Genomic DNA, 17,326 nt, shown 5'->3' on the forward strand with positions numbered 1-17,326 from the left:
AACCCGACCAAGATGGAACCAACACCATGGGCCAAATGGGGCAGAAGAGAGACTTCGAGAGACGGGCTCTGAGGACAGATCTCGTCCCCCACCAGTCTGTACCCTTTCCCTCTCTTGAGATCTGGGACAGAGGCTTAGTGAAGTGTCCCTGACTTTGAAAAGTAATGACAAGGAATGAATTTTCAAGTGCAGCTCATTCACACTTGTTTGAGAGACTGTGTTTGTACGGAAAGCTGTTTTAACACTGAAGTTGTCTGCAGTAATTTGTTCAGTGGTATATTTAGACAGGAAGCTAATATAAGATGAAATCATTGCTGTCGACTCTAACAGGTTTTTAAGTGATCGGGTGGAAAGGGGGCTCACCTAGCTTTTGGGTAGAAAATTCTGGAAACAAATCAAATGTGAAATTTCTTTAAAAACTTCACCTTTCCGTATTTTCAAGTGAAATTGAATTCACTTTTCAAAATATTTATTGTGTAGGTTTCAGATGCCACTCCTTAAAACCTGCAATTACTTGTGTGTGACTCTTAAATCTATCATTTGAGAATGGGAAAAATTGCTGGCTTGTGTAATTTTAAACTTTAATAATTTTAGCTCTCACTTGTAATCAGAAGATAGAAAATGGCATGCAAAAGCAAGGCAGTTCAAGTTTCTCAGCTTCAGTTCGGCCACGAACCCTCATCATGAATTGTTCAGGACAATTTTCTAACTCATTGACAGCATTCTCCAGTTTCTGTTGAGTGATTTTGCAAATTGCTTCCATCATCCTTTGCTCCAAGTCCCTCCAAGCAATATGCCTTCGATGAGTAAATATTCACCACTTTTTTCTATCATGCCTAAACTCCAAGTTAATAAGACTTGAGTGTGCACTGGAGCTTGTAAAGACCAGACCTAGAAAGAATGGCTTATAGACTTGTTTATGTCTTTAATTACTAATGTAATACATAATAATAACTGCAAAAATTCTAGAAAATTGCAGAAATGTGTAGTATAAGTAAAAATTATTCCTCTATAAAAATTCTTCCTCTCCTTCTTCCCACTAACCCAAGGCTCATGTCCGGGGTAACTGCAGTTATCAGTCCAAAATCTTTGTGTCCAGGATTTTTTCTATTCACAAACACCCAAAAACACATACTCATACACAGTAAACACAAAAATTAATTCTCTTCCTCCCTTCCTTCCTTCTTACCTTCCTTCTCCTTCCTCCTCTCCCCTCTTTCACTTTTTTTCCAAATATGTATTTAATCTAATACTAATTATTATCCTACCAATTCCTTTTTTTTTTTCACCCAACAATCATCTTAGAGATCCTTCCACAATAGCATATACAAGCTTGCCCCATTTCTTGAATAGACTTTCAGTATTCCCAGGTGATGCTAGTGGTAAAGAATCTGCCTGCCAATGCAGGAGATGCAAGAGACGTGGGTTCAATCTCTGGGTCATGAAGATCCCCTCGAGGAGAAAATGGCAACCCACTGTAGTATTCTTGCCTGGAGAATCCCATTGACAGAGGAACCTGGCAGGCTACTGTCCATGGAGGCACAGAGTTGGACCCAACTGAAGTGACTGAGCATGCATGTGCTCATTCCAAAGCATGAATATACTATAATTTATGTAACCACTCTCTTATTGTTGGGCATTTAGGTTGTCACCAGTTTTCAAGGTCACCAATAATGTTGCAAATGTGGGAAGAAGGGAGGAAGAAAGCAAGGGCAAAGAGCAAGAAGAGAATCAACCCACCTCACTATATCATCTAAGACCCAAGGGCAAAACACAGCATCGTGTTCAGACCTTTGATAACTGAGAGCTGACCTCAGGCTGCTACACTTCAGATGTCATGCTGGCAGGGCCACTAGATGCTACAGGTCACTACCTCGTGGGTCTGCAGAAGCTATGTTCTACTTAAGCAGGCAAATGAAGCCCTGGCACGTGCAAACTCATTGTCCCCTGAAGAACATATAAAAGACCCTAGTCCTCAGCTTACCTGTGGGATAGTTCCTTGGCCAGCACACCTTTCAATGTTGTTAAGAATCCTATTGCCAAACAGACTCACAGATAGAGATAACAAGCCAGTGGTCATCCTTTGGGAGAGGGAGGAGGAGGGGCAAGAAGGGTTAGGGGCTTAAGAGATATAAGCTACTATGTGTAAAATAACTAAGCCACAAGGATATATTGTACAACCTGGGGAATACTGTCAATATCTTATAATAACTATGTGTAATATAAACTTTAAAAATTGTGAATCACTGTGTTGTACACCTGAAACTCAATGTATGTCAATGATATCTCAGTAATAATAATACGACTCTTGCTGCCATTGGGTTTCTGAGAAGACCTGAGGTTTCAGCCTGCCTTGAGTCAACTCACAGCTTTGGGGTCAGTTCATTCCACCCAAGGAGAAGGCAATGACACCCCACTCCAGTACTCTTGCCTGGAAAATCCATGGACGGAGGAGCCTGGTAGGCTGCAGTCCATGGGGTCGCTAAGAGTCGGATGTGACTGAGCAACTTCACTTTCACTTTTCACTTTCATGCATTGGAGAAGGAAATGGCACCCACTCCAGTGTTCTTGCCTGGAGAATCCCAGGGACGGGGGAACCTGGTGGGCTGCCGTCTATGGGGTCGCACAGCATCAGACACGACTGAAGCGACTTAGCAGCAGCAGCAGCAGCAGCAGCAGCAGCATTCCACCCAGCCAGCTCATTCTAGTGACTCAGACGCAGCCCCCACTGCAAGCCTTCTGTTCACCCATGCTCTGCCTCTCATCTTCTCCTTCCATGGGTGTCCCATCCCCAGCTCTTTCCACAGCTCCTCTTGCACCACATGAATAGGCATCTACACCTTATCTCCTCACAGACCAATTCCTTATTCTTCTTTCTTACTGACGCCTGTGAAAGCATCATGAATCTGTAGTCTTTTCAAGAGTCATGTGGCAGCTGCTCATCTTTCTTCATCTTCCCTGTTTCTGGATTTGGGCCTGAAAAATGGAATGAGGAAGAAAAGATCAGAAGAGAGAGGAGAGTTGGCATTCCAAATACTATTCATATTCTCCACTGTATGGGCTCCTGTCACAGGGCTAAACCATTCCCTTCCCATTCTCGTCACACTCAACTTCCAAACCTTGGTTAGTCCTCCAGATTCATGGGAAGCTTTGGCTCCTGTGCACATCATATCCTAAAGTCTGGGGGCTCCATTCACAATGCGGGGACTCAGGGAAGTGGGCCTTTTAGGCCCTTGATTTCCCCCACTTTGGGTGCTGTCACCCCTCTCCCTATTTCCATCGTGCCCACCCATGCGCACACTCCCATCAATCGGAATCCCCCTCCTCTAAGATCTTCAGCTTCCACCTCTCACTCCCTCATACCTACCACACCTGCTCTGCAACCTCATTGTGATCCTCACACGATGTCCCGAACCCAGAGCCTCTGCCTTACCCCCACTTTATCTCTCAGTCTAACGAGTCTTTGCTCAGATTTATTCTTTACTTTCTATCTTCCCTCAAGCAGTGCTCAAACCCTTGTCCAAAAGACAGCCACGTTCCACCTGAAGTGCGTCAGTATCTTTGGAAGGGCCTCCCCACTTAAGAGACTTCTCAGGTGGCTTAGTGGTAAAGTATCCACTTGTGAATGCACGAGTCGCAAGAGAGGTGGGTTCGATCCCTGGGCCAGGAAGATCTCCTGGAGTAGGAAATGGCAACCAACCCCAGTATTCTTGCCTGGAAAATCCCAAGGACAGAGGAGCCTGGAAGGCTACAGTCCATGGGACCACAAAGACCCAGACATGACTGAATGACTAAGAACTCATGCACTCACCCCCGCCTTCTACTTTTTTCTTTGTACATGCACTTTAACCTAATTCCCTGGGATGCCTTGAACACTCTGTCGCACTGCAGCAAAACCTGGACTTCTCTTCCCCAGAAGGAAACACTCTATGGTACTGACATCTCCTGTCCAGTCTCACTGTACTTGTCCTCTGTTTTTTATCTGCCTGCCCTTTGACCTTCTCCTCACTCTAGTGGAGACCTCAGGCTGCCTGTTGTCTCTGGAACAGCTTCATTTCCTAGGTCCAGGGTTACTTTAGAAGATAGTTCCAAGTTCACTTATAATATTTTTACATCTTGAAATCTGAAATTAAAATGGGACAAAAATTGACTTTGGCAATTAAAGCTTCCAAACAAAGCCACAAACTAGAAAACCTAGGAATGTGAATGATAATTATCTTAATAACATCTCATAGTTATATACTTCCTTTATTATTCACAAAGCGATCTCTATTATCCTAGGTGATCCTTATACTAGTTCAGGAAGTATCATTCTTTCCTTTTTATAGATGTGAATCTGAAGCACAGTGATGTAAAATGACTTTGTTTATATATCTGGTTTAGGAGCAGAAGCTTGGCATTCGAAATGCGAAGATTCTTAAATCTACATACACACCCTGTTGGGCTTAAAGATACATCTAAGTTTACTCCATAGGGGGAAAAAACGGCCAGCAAGGCTTGAATTAAAGTCTATGGCTTTGTGACCCAGAAAACCCCTTGCCTTGGAGGTCACAGTCTAGGGACATCGTGATTTTTTTCCCCTATCCTTGAAGCATCCTAAAGTTCAAGCAAGGGCATAGTTATCAAAATGCCAACTCTAATTTTAGTTGGGGCAAGAGCAAGAACAGACGGAGATGTGACGTTTAATCAAAAGTGCTATCATTCAGGGACGTTAATAAGTCAGTTATCGGGCTCCCAGTGGGGCTGGCACGTCTGACCTCACTATCTGGGGAGCGCATGCTGCTGGACTCCAGCTTCTGGTCACCGGGTGATGACTCAGAGCCCTGGCTGCTGAAAGCCTGTGGGAAACACAATTCCAGGACTCAGTCGGAGCCAAGAAATCCTTCCACACGCTCTCTAAATAGCATGTGATAACCACTTCTATCAAACCAGAACAACACCTGGGTTGTTTTTTTTTTCCTGACCTATGAAGTGTGGGTACTCAGAGGATGGAATACATGCCTTATCAAGAAAACCTAACATTTATCCTGTTTTCAGAGTCTTCGTAAATGTGCCTTTGGAAAGCAGGTTCACCTGCTTTTGTCTGTTGGTTTTTTAAACTTTTATTTCATATTCAATTATGGTTGATTTACAATGCTGTGTTAGTTTCAGGCGTACAGCAGAATGGTTCAGTTATACATACGCCTACGCTTTTTCTGATTCTTTTCCAATATAGTTCATTACAGAAAGTTGAGTCGAGTTCCCTGTGCTATATAGTAGGTCCTTGTTGATTATCTATTTTGTATATTGTGGTGCAAGTTCACCCGTTTTTAAGGTGAACTTTGTTACAAAACGTCCCGGGTGCTATATACCACCATGTGTAGAATAGCCAGTGGGGAGCTGCTGTAGAGCAGAGAGAGCTCAGCTCAGTGCTCTGGGATAACCTCCGGAGTGGGCAGGGGGTAGGGGAGAAAATCTATCCAACAGTGTAAAGCAATTATACTCCAATTAGAAAGAAAAAAATAAATAAAATCTCCAGTGGAAACAAAAAAAGTTGAGTGGCAGTAAAAGCAGTTTAACCACCTGATTGCTTGGGCCTACTCTGAACAACGGCATATACAACCATCCCCTAACGTCTACCTCAGAGACCAAGGTGACGCCTGAACAGAGCTGTGGGAATTGATACTCCAGGCATCCGAGGCCAGAGACCTAGTCAATCAGAAGCATCCAGGTGGCTTCAGCCTCAGTTTCCTCACTGACAGGAAATTTCACCACAGCCAGGCCAGAAGATCTCATTCTCAGCAAGCATGATCCCAATTTGGGGTTGTCTTGAACATACACTAGCCCTGGAAATATGGACCCAGACTTGGAAAGTCTTGGGGTGTGCTCCAGCTCCGAGAAGGTTGGGAAGCCCAGGTCCAAGATGGAGGATGTGGTGGGAAATGGGTTCGCCCTTTGGTCACCTCCGTGGCTTGTTTGGGCCTGGGGAAGGTTCCAGACGGCCATTGCTTTTCCAGAAGGTCAGTTCCAGGAACTGGTCCAGTCCGGTTCCTGAGGACTCCCCTGGCTCTTGGGAAACTCAGCGTCTTTTCCAGAATGACTTCAGGTGGGGGGCGGGGAGGTATTTTAGGGCTGCTGGGGGTTGCTGGAGGCCTGAAAGACCAGAATGGATTGGCCTCCCCGGGTCTGGGGGTTGGGAGGCTGGCACTCCCTCCCTGGCTGTTTCTCTGGGAGGCATGTGCCTTAGTCGTGGAGGCACTTGGCCCCCTCCCAACACTCAGCAGGAAGGGGAAAACTCCCAAGACTGCTCGAAGCCATCCGAAAGCCCCCCTGGGTAGATTCCAGAAGATGTTGAGAGTGTTCCCTGACTGAACATAGGTGACCTGAGAAATCTGTGAGCATCATGCTTCCTTCCTCTTAGACCTTGTCCGGGTGAAATTATTCACTCTTGATGGGAAATAAGTTGCTAAATAGCTACCCCTCCCCTGTGACCAAATGACACTGCCTTTAGCTATCTGTCTAAAAACGGGATTATTAATGAGGAGGAAAGCCACCCTCGGATTTTTAAAGCTTTTCTGACTGCACTGGGTCTTAGCTGTGGCGTGCAGGATCTTCAGTCTTCACTGCAGCTTGCAGGATCTTAGTTGTGGCATGCAAACTCTTTAGTTTCAGCATGTGGGATCTAGTTCCATGACCAGGGATTGAACCCAGGCCCTCTGCATTGGGAGCAGGAGCATGGAGTCTTAACACCATGGGAAGTCCCCATTCTCAGAGTAAACCTTCCTCCCGGAAACTCAAATATCTGCATGATCCTGAGTTGCCCCATTTTTCTCTGAGGGACAGCCGCTTGCATCTCTGAGAGCCTGAAATAGCCCCAGGCATGTGCCAGTCTTTATCTGCTCTTCAGCCTGGGCCAGGAAACTCAACACAAAACAGAATGTTGGCGTCTAGCTTTCTACCCGTTAAGGAAGCACATGGTGGAAAAGACTGAGTTGACCCAAGGGCACGGTGGCTGCCTCTCCCCTGGCAGTGTGGACCATCTAGCCCTCTTGCTCCAAGTACCATGGGACAGTGGGGAAGGGCTTCTCTGGGGCCCTGGGGATTGGAGCCTCCCTCGGAGCTCTCTGGCTTATTATACTTTATGCTACTTTTTACTCATATATATATATACTTATGGATGATCTCCAGATATTTGGCTGCCTGATACTTTCACAGTGCATTCTCAGGGAATTAAAAGTGGATTTTAAAAAGCTTAATCACTTTAAAAACTATTTGACAGTTTCTTAAAAATTTAAATACACACCTATCCTATGACCTAACAATTCCACACCTAGATATTTATCCAAGAAAAACGAATACTTATATCCACTAAAACTTTATTTATAATAGACAAAAACTGGAAATACCCCAGGTGTCCTTCAAGAGGAGAATGGATGAGCACACAGTGGTGCATTCATGCCATGGAATACTACTCAGCAATAAAGAGATGTGTACTGGTGTAGGCAATGACATAGACAAATTTTCCCAATACTATGCTGAATAAAAGAGGAAATACTGGCTTGTGTTGTGCATGTTGCACACAAGAAGAGTGCGTGCAGTGTGAGTCCATGTAAATGAAATTCTAGTAAAATGAACGCATGATGATAAAAATCAGATCAGTAGTTATTTGCCATGGAGGTGAGACGGAGACCGGAAAGGGCACAGAGGAACTCTCTGTGGTGCTGGAAAAGTTCCGTGTCTCCATATGGATTAGTCAAAACTGTTTCAATGGTACACTTCAGATCTGAGCATTTCAGATCTTATGTTATCCCATTTCAGTGCTATAATAAATAAAAATGTTAAAGACTGGAGGGAGACTACTCCCAGCACTGCTCAAAATTGGCTGCTGGAAGAGTCAACGTTTCTTTGAGAACATCAGGAATCATGCTTTAGGTCCTGCGAGGACAACCTTATGATTCCAGGACTCATTCTCCTCTTCATGCCACAGATGCATCTCTTAGCTCCTGTCCTGTGCCAGGTATCGCTCCCAGTGGAACAAAAGAGACATGCTCTTATGAAGCTTATATTCTAGTAGGAGGAGATAGGGAAGAAACAAGTAAATGTAAAGCAGCAAAGTGTGGTGAGGAATTCTGTCTATGATGAGGTGATACTCTGAGTGATCAGGAGCTGGTCACGCAAAAATAAGGAGCAGAACATCCAAGACAGGGAGACTAGCAGAGCTTCTCCAAATGTCTCATGTTTGATTGGACCAATTGGTTCCAATCTCTCTAAATCTTCACTGACACTTACCTTTAAAAAAAAAACAACAGCCATCTTAACAGGTGTAAGGTGAATGCATATAAAGTCAGGCAAGGTGAATACATACTAGAGATCTGCTGTCAATGCAGTGTCATAGTTACAATACTGAAAAATTTACAGAGTCTGTCTCAAGTTAAATGTTCGTACCATGCACACACACACATGCAAGAAACAAAAATCTTGTATCAAAATGGCAAAGCAAAATTTGTAACTGATGCTTGGAGAAGTTCTTGCTTGAATGGTAAACCTTCTGAAGGTGAGATGTCCCCCAGTGTTCTGAAAAAATCATTTTTCAGCACATCTGATCTGAGGAAGCACCTTAGGTCTGCAACAATGTTACAAATAAGATCATTGACAATCATTCTCTTGATGGGGATGACTTTTGAGAGTCCTTTGGACAGCCAATCAGTCCACCAATCAATCCTAAAGGAAATCAACCTTGAATATTTATTGAAAGGACTGATGCTGAAGCTCCGATACTTAGGCTACCAGATGCAAAGAGCTCAGTCATTGGGAAAGACTCTGATGATGGAAAGATTGAGGGCAGGAGGAGTAAAAGGTGACAGAGGATGAGATGGTTAGATAGCATCGCCGACTCAATGGTCATGAATTTGAGCAAACTCAGGGAGACAGTGAAGGACAGGGAAGCCTCATGTACTGCAGTCCAAGGGTTTGAAAAGAGTTGGACACGACTTAGTGACTGAACAACAACAACAAATCATTCTCTCTGGGTCACTGTCTATTTAGACCATAATAAATGACCAGATTTGTTTTGACTTCTCTAGGGAAACCTCTTAAAAATATTGTCAACTAGATCTCACATCTTCAGGTTCCCTTGGAAGCATCAGCTGCCTTCAGGTCCTCCTGATACCCATATTTTGGGTGTTCAAAGTCTGAGCCAAAATCTCCACAGTCTTCCCAGATAGCACTTTTCTGATTTTTTTGTTTGTTTGTTTGTTTGAATGTGTTCCAGTTCATGAAAAGAAAACTCAAACAGTTGTAACCTTGAGCAGGAAGGTTGAGTTTTCATCCATGATTTTTAAAAGATTCTAATTAGAGGATAAAACAGGGGAATTTGAAACTATTGATAGGATATTTTCTAAGTCAGTGGGTGCACCATCTGTAGTACTGTCTTGGTAAGGGAGTTGCCCATATCCTGAGAAATACTCAGCTCATTTCACAGAAACCCTGCTAGAAGTTTTACTAGACATTGTTGCCTTACCCTCACAAACCAACAGTCTCAACAGTCTTCCTACAGAAATCACTTAACATTTCCTTCCAAATTCTTTTACAAATCACATTATCTGAGCCTCCTGTGCTATGAAAGCCATTGTCCAACCAAATATTTTCTTCTTTTTGTTTAACTGATATTTATTGTTCTAAGTGAAGTTGCTCAATCATGTCTGACTCTGCTACCACATGGACTGTAGCCTACGCTCCTACATCCATGGGATTTTCCAGGCAAGAGTAATGGAGTGGGTTGCCATTTCCTTCTCCAGGGGATCTTCCTGATCCAGGGGATTTTCCCGACTCAGGGAGGTCCACATATCATGAGTAGACTTTCTTTCACTTTACTGGTGGCTCAGACGGTAAAGAATCTTTCTGCAATGTGGGAGACCTGGGTTCGACCCCTGGGTTGGGAAGATCCCTGGAGGAGGGCTTGGTGACCCACTCCAGTATTCTTGCCTGGAGAATCCCCATGGATACAGGAGCCTTGTCGGCTACAGTCCATGGGGGGTTGCAAAGAGTTGGACATGACTGAGCGACTAAGCACAGCACACAGGAAAGATTCATAACCCTCTTCTTGTGTGCAATGATTGGAACAAGGAAGAAAAACAGGCACAGCTTCATCACAATTGGTGATGTGATCCTTATGGATTAATGATGCAGTAGAATCTAACTTGTAAATCAAACTGTAACTCATTTGTGTGCTCAGTCATCCACAAATGTTCCAATGACTAGTTTTTCTTTTCCAGTAACTTACAGGTTTGATGAATGCTAAAGAGGCTTATCAGCTGCTGAATGTGGGCGTGCATGAGGCTGCAGAGTTCCAGGCTAGTGCAAGAGTGAGTGACTTTATCATACTCCTTGTCTAGGCAGAGCAAGACTTCTGAGACCAGTCTCCTCTGTCCAATATTTCTTTAACTGATTGAAAGGTGGATATTCAGGATGCAACTACTTATGATGGGGCTGATGTCATAGTTTCCTGGGAAAAACAAATGGAAAGAATAGTTGCCTCTGAAAGCCTAAAACATTTCCTCCGTTCTCCCTCCTTACATCCCTATCTCTCTCCCTTTCTTTCCTTTTTTCCTTCCTTCCTTCCTCCCTCCCTCTTTCTTTTCTTCCTTCCTTCCTCCCACCTCTCTGTTACTAAGTCTCTCTCTCTCTGTGTCCTAGTTCCTAGTCAAAATAACCTTGGAAAAAATTGCCCAAAGAATAGGAGCTCAGTGACTAGCTTGCTACCACCATGGAATGAACGTGGTATTGGGGCAAATGGAGATCTGGTCAGGAGGACACGTTGGTTTCAGCTTCAGTGCTGACTCCTTGAGGTTGATGCAATTGTGTGTTTAAGGGTTCAACATTGTGTCCAGATGCAGTAAGAAAGAGGACCATAACCAGTCACTGTTTTATGAGAAGGTGGGCCAGCAGCAGTGCTCTGGGGGTGGGGAGCCATGGTGGAATTGCGGTCTAGTGGTTACTGCTGGGGATGCTGCAGCCAGGCTGCCTGGACTCACATCCCGAATTGATACTTCCTTGTTGCGTCGCTTGGAGCAAGTCACTTGTTTTTCTGTACCTCAGGTGGTTTGCCTGCCTAGAGCTTTATCAGTTTTATTGAGCTTTTAAACAACTTCAGGTTTCATTGATTTTCTCTATTGTTTTTCTCTTTGTAATTTCATTGATTTTGACTCTCATTTTTTATTATTTCTCTTCTCTGTTCACCTTAGGCTTTTATTGCTTTTCTTCTCTAGTTTTCCTAGATGGCTCAGTGGTAGTCTCTGCCTACCAATGCAGGAGATGCAGGATACTTGGGTTTGATCTCTGGGTCAGGAAGATCCCCTGGAGGAGGAAATGGTAACCCACTACAGTATTCTCACCAGGATAATCTCATGGACTGTAGCTGATGGGGTGGCAGAATCAGACACGACTGAGCACGCACAGTAAGTTTTAGTTTCCTAAGATGGAAGCTTAGATGATTGATTTTAGATCTTTCTTATTCTAAAATGTGCATCCAACACTATACATATTCTTCCAAGCACTGTTTTCATTGCATCTGCTATCTGATAAATTGTATTTTCATTGAGTTCAAAACATTTTTAAAAATTCTCTTGAAACTTATTGAGATATACTGTTTAATCTCTAATTATTTTGGAATTTTCTTGATATCTTTCTGTTACTAATTTCTAGATTAATTTCTAGATTAATTTGTGATCTGAAGGCTGCTTTGTATGATTTCTACATTTTTTAATTTGATAAAGTGAGTTTTATGGTCCACAGTGTGGTCTATCTTGGTAAACGTCCCATGGGAGCTTGAGAAGACTGTGTAATTTGCTGTTATATGAAATAACTATAAACATCATTTAGATCAGTTAATTGATGGTGCTGTTCAATTCAACCATATGTTTACTGATTTTCTGTCTGTTGGATCCCTCAACTATTGATAGAGGGTTTTTAAAGTCTTCCACTATAATAGTGGATTCTTTTATTTATTTATTTTTGTAGGTCTAACAACTTTTAAAGTCTCTCTAAACAGCAGAGACATTACTTTGCCTACAATGGTTCATCTAGTCAAAGCCATGGTTTTTCCAGTAGTCATGTATGGATGTGAAAGTTGGACTATAAAGAAAGCTGGATGCCGAAGAATTGATGCTTTTGAACTGTGGTTTTGGAGAAGAGTCTTGAGAGTCCCTTGGATAGCAAGGAGATCCAACCAGTCCATCCTAAAGGAGATCAGTCCTGAATATTCATCGGAAGGACTGATGTTGAAGCTGAAGCTCCAATTCTTTGGCCACCTGATGTGAAAAACTGACTCATTTGAAAAGACCCTGATGCTGGGAAAGATTGAAGGCAGGAGGAGAAGGAGATGACAGAGAATGAGATGGTTGGATGGCATCACTGACTTAATGGACATGAGTTTGAGTAAGCTCTGGGAGTTGGTGATGGACAGGGAAGCTTGGAGTGCTGCAGTCCCTGGGGTCACAAAGAGTCAGACACGACTGAGTGACTGAACTGAATTGAACAACTTTTGTCAAGATGTTCAAAATACAAGATGTATTTTGATACTATTATTAGGCACACACATATTAAGGATTGCTATGTTTTCTTGTTGTCATATGATGTGTCTCTTTATCCTTATTTTCCTTGTTCTTAAATCTGCTATGTTCAAAATTAATATAGTTACTTTTTTTGATTAGTGCTATCATGGTATATCTTTTTCTGTCCCTTAATTTCAATCTATTTGTCTTTATATTTAAAGTGGACTTCTTTTAAACATCATATAGTTGTCTTGTTTTTTCTTTTTTGTTTTTTTTTTATCCATTCTAATAACTTTTACATTTTAGTTGGTGTTTTTATACATTCATGTTTAAGTAATTATTGATTAATGTCCACCATATTTTTATTTGCTTTCTATTTTCTGCCTCGTTCTGTTTCTTTTTTTATCTTTGTTTTGTCTTCCATGCTTTTTCTGACTTCTCTGGTTTTAAATGAGCACATATATTACTTTATTTCTCTCTTTAGTTAGTACATAAATTATGTGGTTGTTCAGTCACTAAGTCATGTCTGACTCTTTGCAACCTCATGGACTACAGCACACAGGCTTCCTTGTCTTTCACTATCTCCCAGAGTTTGTTCAGACTCATGTCCACTGAGTCAGTGATGCCATCCAAACATCTTGTCCTCTGTTGTCCCCTTCCCCTCCTGCCTTCAATCTTTCCCAGCATCAGGGTCTTTTCTAATGAGTCATCTCTTCTCATCAGGTGGCCAAAGTATTGGAGCTTCAGCTTCAGCATCAGTCCTGCCAATGAATATTCAGGACTGATTTCCTTTAGGATTGACTGGTTTGATCTCCTTGCTGTACAAAAGATTCTCAAGAGTCTTCTTTAGCACCACAGTTTGAAGACATCAATTCTTTTGTGCTCAGCCTTCTTTATGGTCCAACTCTCACATTCATATATAACTACTGGAAAAACCATAGCTTTGACAATATGAACCTTTGCCATCATAAGTGATGTCTCTGCTTTTTAATATTCTGTCTAGGTTTGTCACAGTTTTCCTTCCAAGGAGCAAGATTATTTTAATTTCATGGCTGCAGTCACAGTTCAAAGTGATTTTAGATCCCAAGAAAATAAAACATAAATTATACTTCATTTTTTAAAAAGTCTTTTTTGTATGCCCTAGAGTTTGCAATATACATTTACAACTAATCCAAGTCCACTTTTAAACACCACAATACAATTTCACAAGTAGTGCAGGTACTTATAACTGAGTATTCCAAATTCCTCCCTCCCATACACTACTGTATTGCTCTCATTCATTTTACATCTCCATAAGCTATCAGTTCAGTTCAATAGCTTAGTCCTGTCCAACTCTTTGCGACCCCATCGACTGCAGCACGCCAGGCTTCCCTGTCCCTCACCAACTCCCAGAGCTTATTCAAACTCATGTCCATCGAGTCGGTGATGCCATCCAACCATCTCATCCTCTGTCATCCCCTTCTCCTCCTGCCTTCAATCCTTCCCAGTATCAGGGTCTTTCCCATAGTTGCCAATTATTTTGAACAAAATATTTTTGGTTAGATCAATTAAGCATAAAAAGAATAAAATATTTTATTCTATCTTTACTTATTCATTTATAATGTTTTTCATTTCTTTATGTAGATCTGAGTTTCTGTATGATTTTTGTTCTTTCTGAATAACTTAAAAAATAACATTTTATACAAGACAGGTCCATTGGCAACAAGTTCCCTCAATTTTTGTTTGTCTGAAGGAGTCTTTATTTCTTCACTTGAAGGGCAATTTCACTAGATATAGAATTCTAGGCTGGCATTTTTTTCCTCCTTTAAACATTTAAAATATCTCAGTCTATACTCTTCTTGCTTGCATGGTTTCCAAATATAAGTATGATATACTTATTTTTGTTCCTCTATAAGTAAGGTGTTTTTAGTCTCTGGATTTTTTCAAAATTGTCTCCTTGAGTTTGATTTTCTGCAATTGTAATATTCCTAGGTGTACATTTTTCATATTTCTCCTGAGTGGTGTTCTCTGAGCTACCTGGATCCAAGCTTTGTTTTTCCGTCATTAGTTTTGTAAAATTCTCAGCCATTATTACTTCAAACATTTCTTCTGTTCTTGTCTCTCTTCTCTTTCTGGTATCCCTACTACATGTACGTTACATGCTTATAATTTTCCCACTGTTCTCTCTTTTTCTTAATTCTTTTTTTCCCTTTGGTCTTCAGCTTTCTATGATGTATGTTCACGATCACTGACTCTCTGCTCTGTTATTTTCGCTCTATTGATGAATTCACAGAAGGTATTTTTGGTTTTTGCTACATCAGGCTTATTTTGTTTTTTCTTTCTCATGGCACAATATACATAACATAAAATTTGCTATTTTGGCCATTTTCCAGTGTTATTGCAGTGGCATAAGCATGTTCACAATACCGTGCAAACATTACTGCTCTAAATTTCCAGAATTTTTCATTTTTGTAATGGAAACTTTGTAATCATTAAATAATAATTCTTCATACTCCCTCCTCTCCAGCCCCTTGCAATCATTAATCAATTTTCTGTCTCATGAATTTGCCTATTCTAGGTACCTCACATAAATAGAGGACTTCCCTGGTGACTCAGTGGTTAAAAAGTCTGCCTGCCAACACAGAAAACTTGGATTTGATCCCTGGGTCGTGAAGATCCTCTGGAGAAGGAAATGGCAACGGACTCCAGTGTTCTTGCCTGGAAAATCTCACAGACAGAGGAACCTGGTGGGCTACAGTCTATGGAGTCGAAAAAGAGTTGGACACAAATTAGTGACTAAGCAACAACAACAACAACAACATATAAATAGAATCATACAGTTTTTGTCCTTTTGTGTCTGAGTAACTTTGGCTCCTGGATATTGCAAATGTTATGCTATGCAGACTCTGGATTCTATCACAGTCTTCGAAAGAATGTTAACAATTTTGTTTTAGCTGCTAATTAAGTTTATTGGACTTAAACTTCAAACTCTGCCTCTTGTCAGCCACTCCAATCTCCATTCAGTCCTTTGATCTTCAGCTACTTTGCTTGCAGGCTGTCCTACTCATGCATCATGGTTCAGGACTTAGCCCGAGATTTGGACAAAAGTTTATACACAGAATTTGTGGCTCTTTCCCTCTGGGTCTTCACTTTCTATCATCATCTCTCTTCACATTTTAGTGGCAGTGATTGCCCTGAACTCTGTCCTCTGAGACTTTAGGTATTTTATTTTTGAAGTTTTAGTTGCCCTGAATAGTGCAGACTTCAACATGACTGATATGAGGCTAAATGCTATAAAAAAAAATGGGAAGTAACCCTTTACCAGTCCCTTCTTTTGAGTATCAACTCCTTTCCAAACTCTACTTGCTTTTGTTAGTTCAGGTAGTTACTCATCCAGGGTTTCAGTTATCCATAGGGAGGGTCAGACTGACAGGAGCATACATAGAGATTCCCTCGTCATATTTGAATACAGATACAGCCCCTGGTAGGCTGCAGTCCTTGGGGTTGCTAAGAGTGGGACACGACTGAGCGACTTCACTTTCACTTTCATGCACTGGAGAAGGAAATGGCAACCCACTCCAGTGTTTTTGCCTGGAGAATCCCAGGGATGGGGGAGCCTGGTGGGCTGGTGTCTCTGGGGTCGCACAGAGTCGGACATGACTGAAGCGACTTAGCAGCAGCAGCAGCAGCAGCAGCAATCCATACTTAGTTCACTGGACACTCCAGGTGATTCTTATTTTCAGAGAAGTTCAGGCAAACACTATTTTAGGCTCTTGCTACTCAAAGTATAGGAGCTTATTAGAGGTGTATAATCTTAGCTCTCTTAGTAACTTAGAGGACACTGTAGATTCCTAAGGTCCATCTAGTTAAGGCTATGGTTTTCCCTGTGGTCACGTATGGATGTGAGAGTTGGACTGTGAAGAAAGCTTAGTGCCGAAGAATTGATGCTTTGAACTGTGGTGTTGGAAAAGACTCTTGAGAGTCCCTTGGACTGCAAGAAGATCCAACCAGTCCATTCTAAAGGAGATCAGTCCTGGGTATTCTTTGGAAGGAATGATGCTAAAGCTGAAACCCCAGTACTTTGGCCACCTTATGCAAAGAGTTGACTCATTGGAAAAGACTCTGATGCTGGGAGGGATTGGGGACAGGAGGAAAAGGGGACAACAGAGGATGAGATGGCTGGATGGCATCACCAACTCAATGGACGTGAGTCTGAGTGAACTCCGGGAGTTGGTGATGGAAGGGAGGCCTGGTGTGCTGCAATTCATGGGGTTACAAAGAGTCAGACATGACTGAGCAACTGAACTGAACTGAACTGAATGAGTTTTGAACCAGGGCCAGAATGAATCTTATAAATGCAGATAAACAAAATTTACATCCTTATAACTAAGTAAATATGCCTGTCTGCCAGTTCATGAAGTTTAGTGTCTACGATGTGCCTTTTATGTTTCTTCATAGTGGTTAGTGGCTAGGGAGAAACACGTGACCACATTTCTGATACAGCATATAGTTTCTGAAATGTAACCCTTTCAGCATCTGCCTGTGGTTAGAATTCATCCTTTACCTCCTTACCTTAAACATGATACACTGGTGGCTTTTCCAATTTATTCAGAGACATTTTGATATGAGAGCAGAGAATAGACCAACTAGGATGAGAATTCCCAAACGCCTCCTGCTGCTAAGTCACTTCAGTCGTGTCCGACTCTGTGCGACCCCATAGACGGCAGCCCACCAGGCTCCCCCGTCCCTGGGATTCTCCAGGCAAGAATACTGGAGTGGGTTGCCATGTCCTTCTCCAATGCATGAAAGTGAAAAGT

This window comes from Bison bison, unplaced genomic scaffold (assembly GCF_000754665.1).
Source record: "Bison bison bison isolate TAMUID 2011002044 unplaced genomic scaffold, Bison_UMD1.0 scf7180017864473, whole genome shotgun sequence".
Lineage (NCBI taxonomy): Eukaryota > Metazoa > Chordata > Mammalia > Artiodactyla > Bovidae > Bison > Bison bison.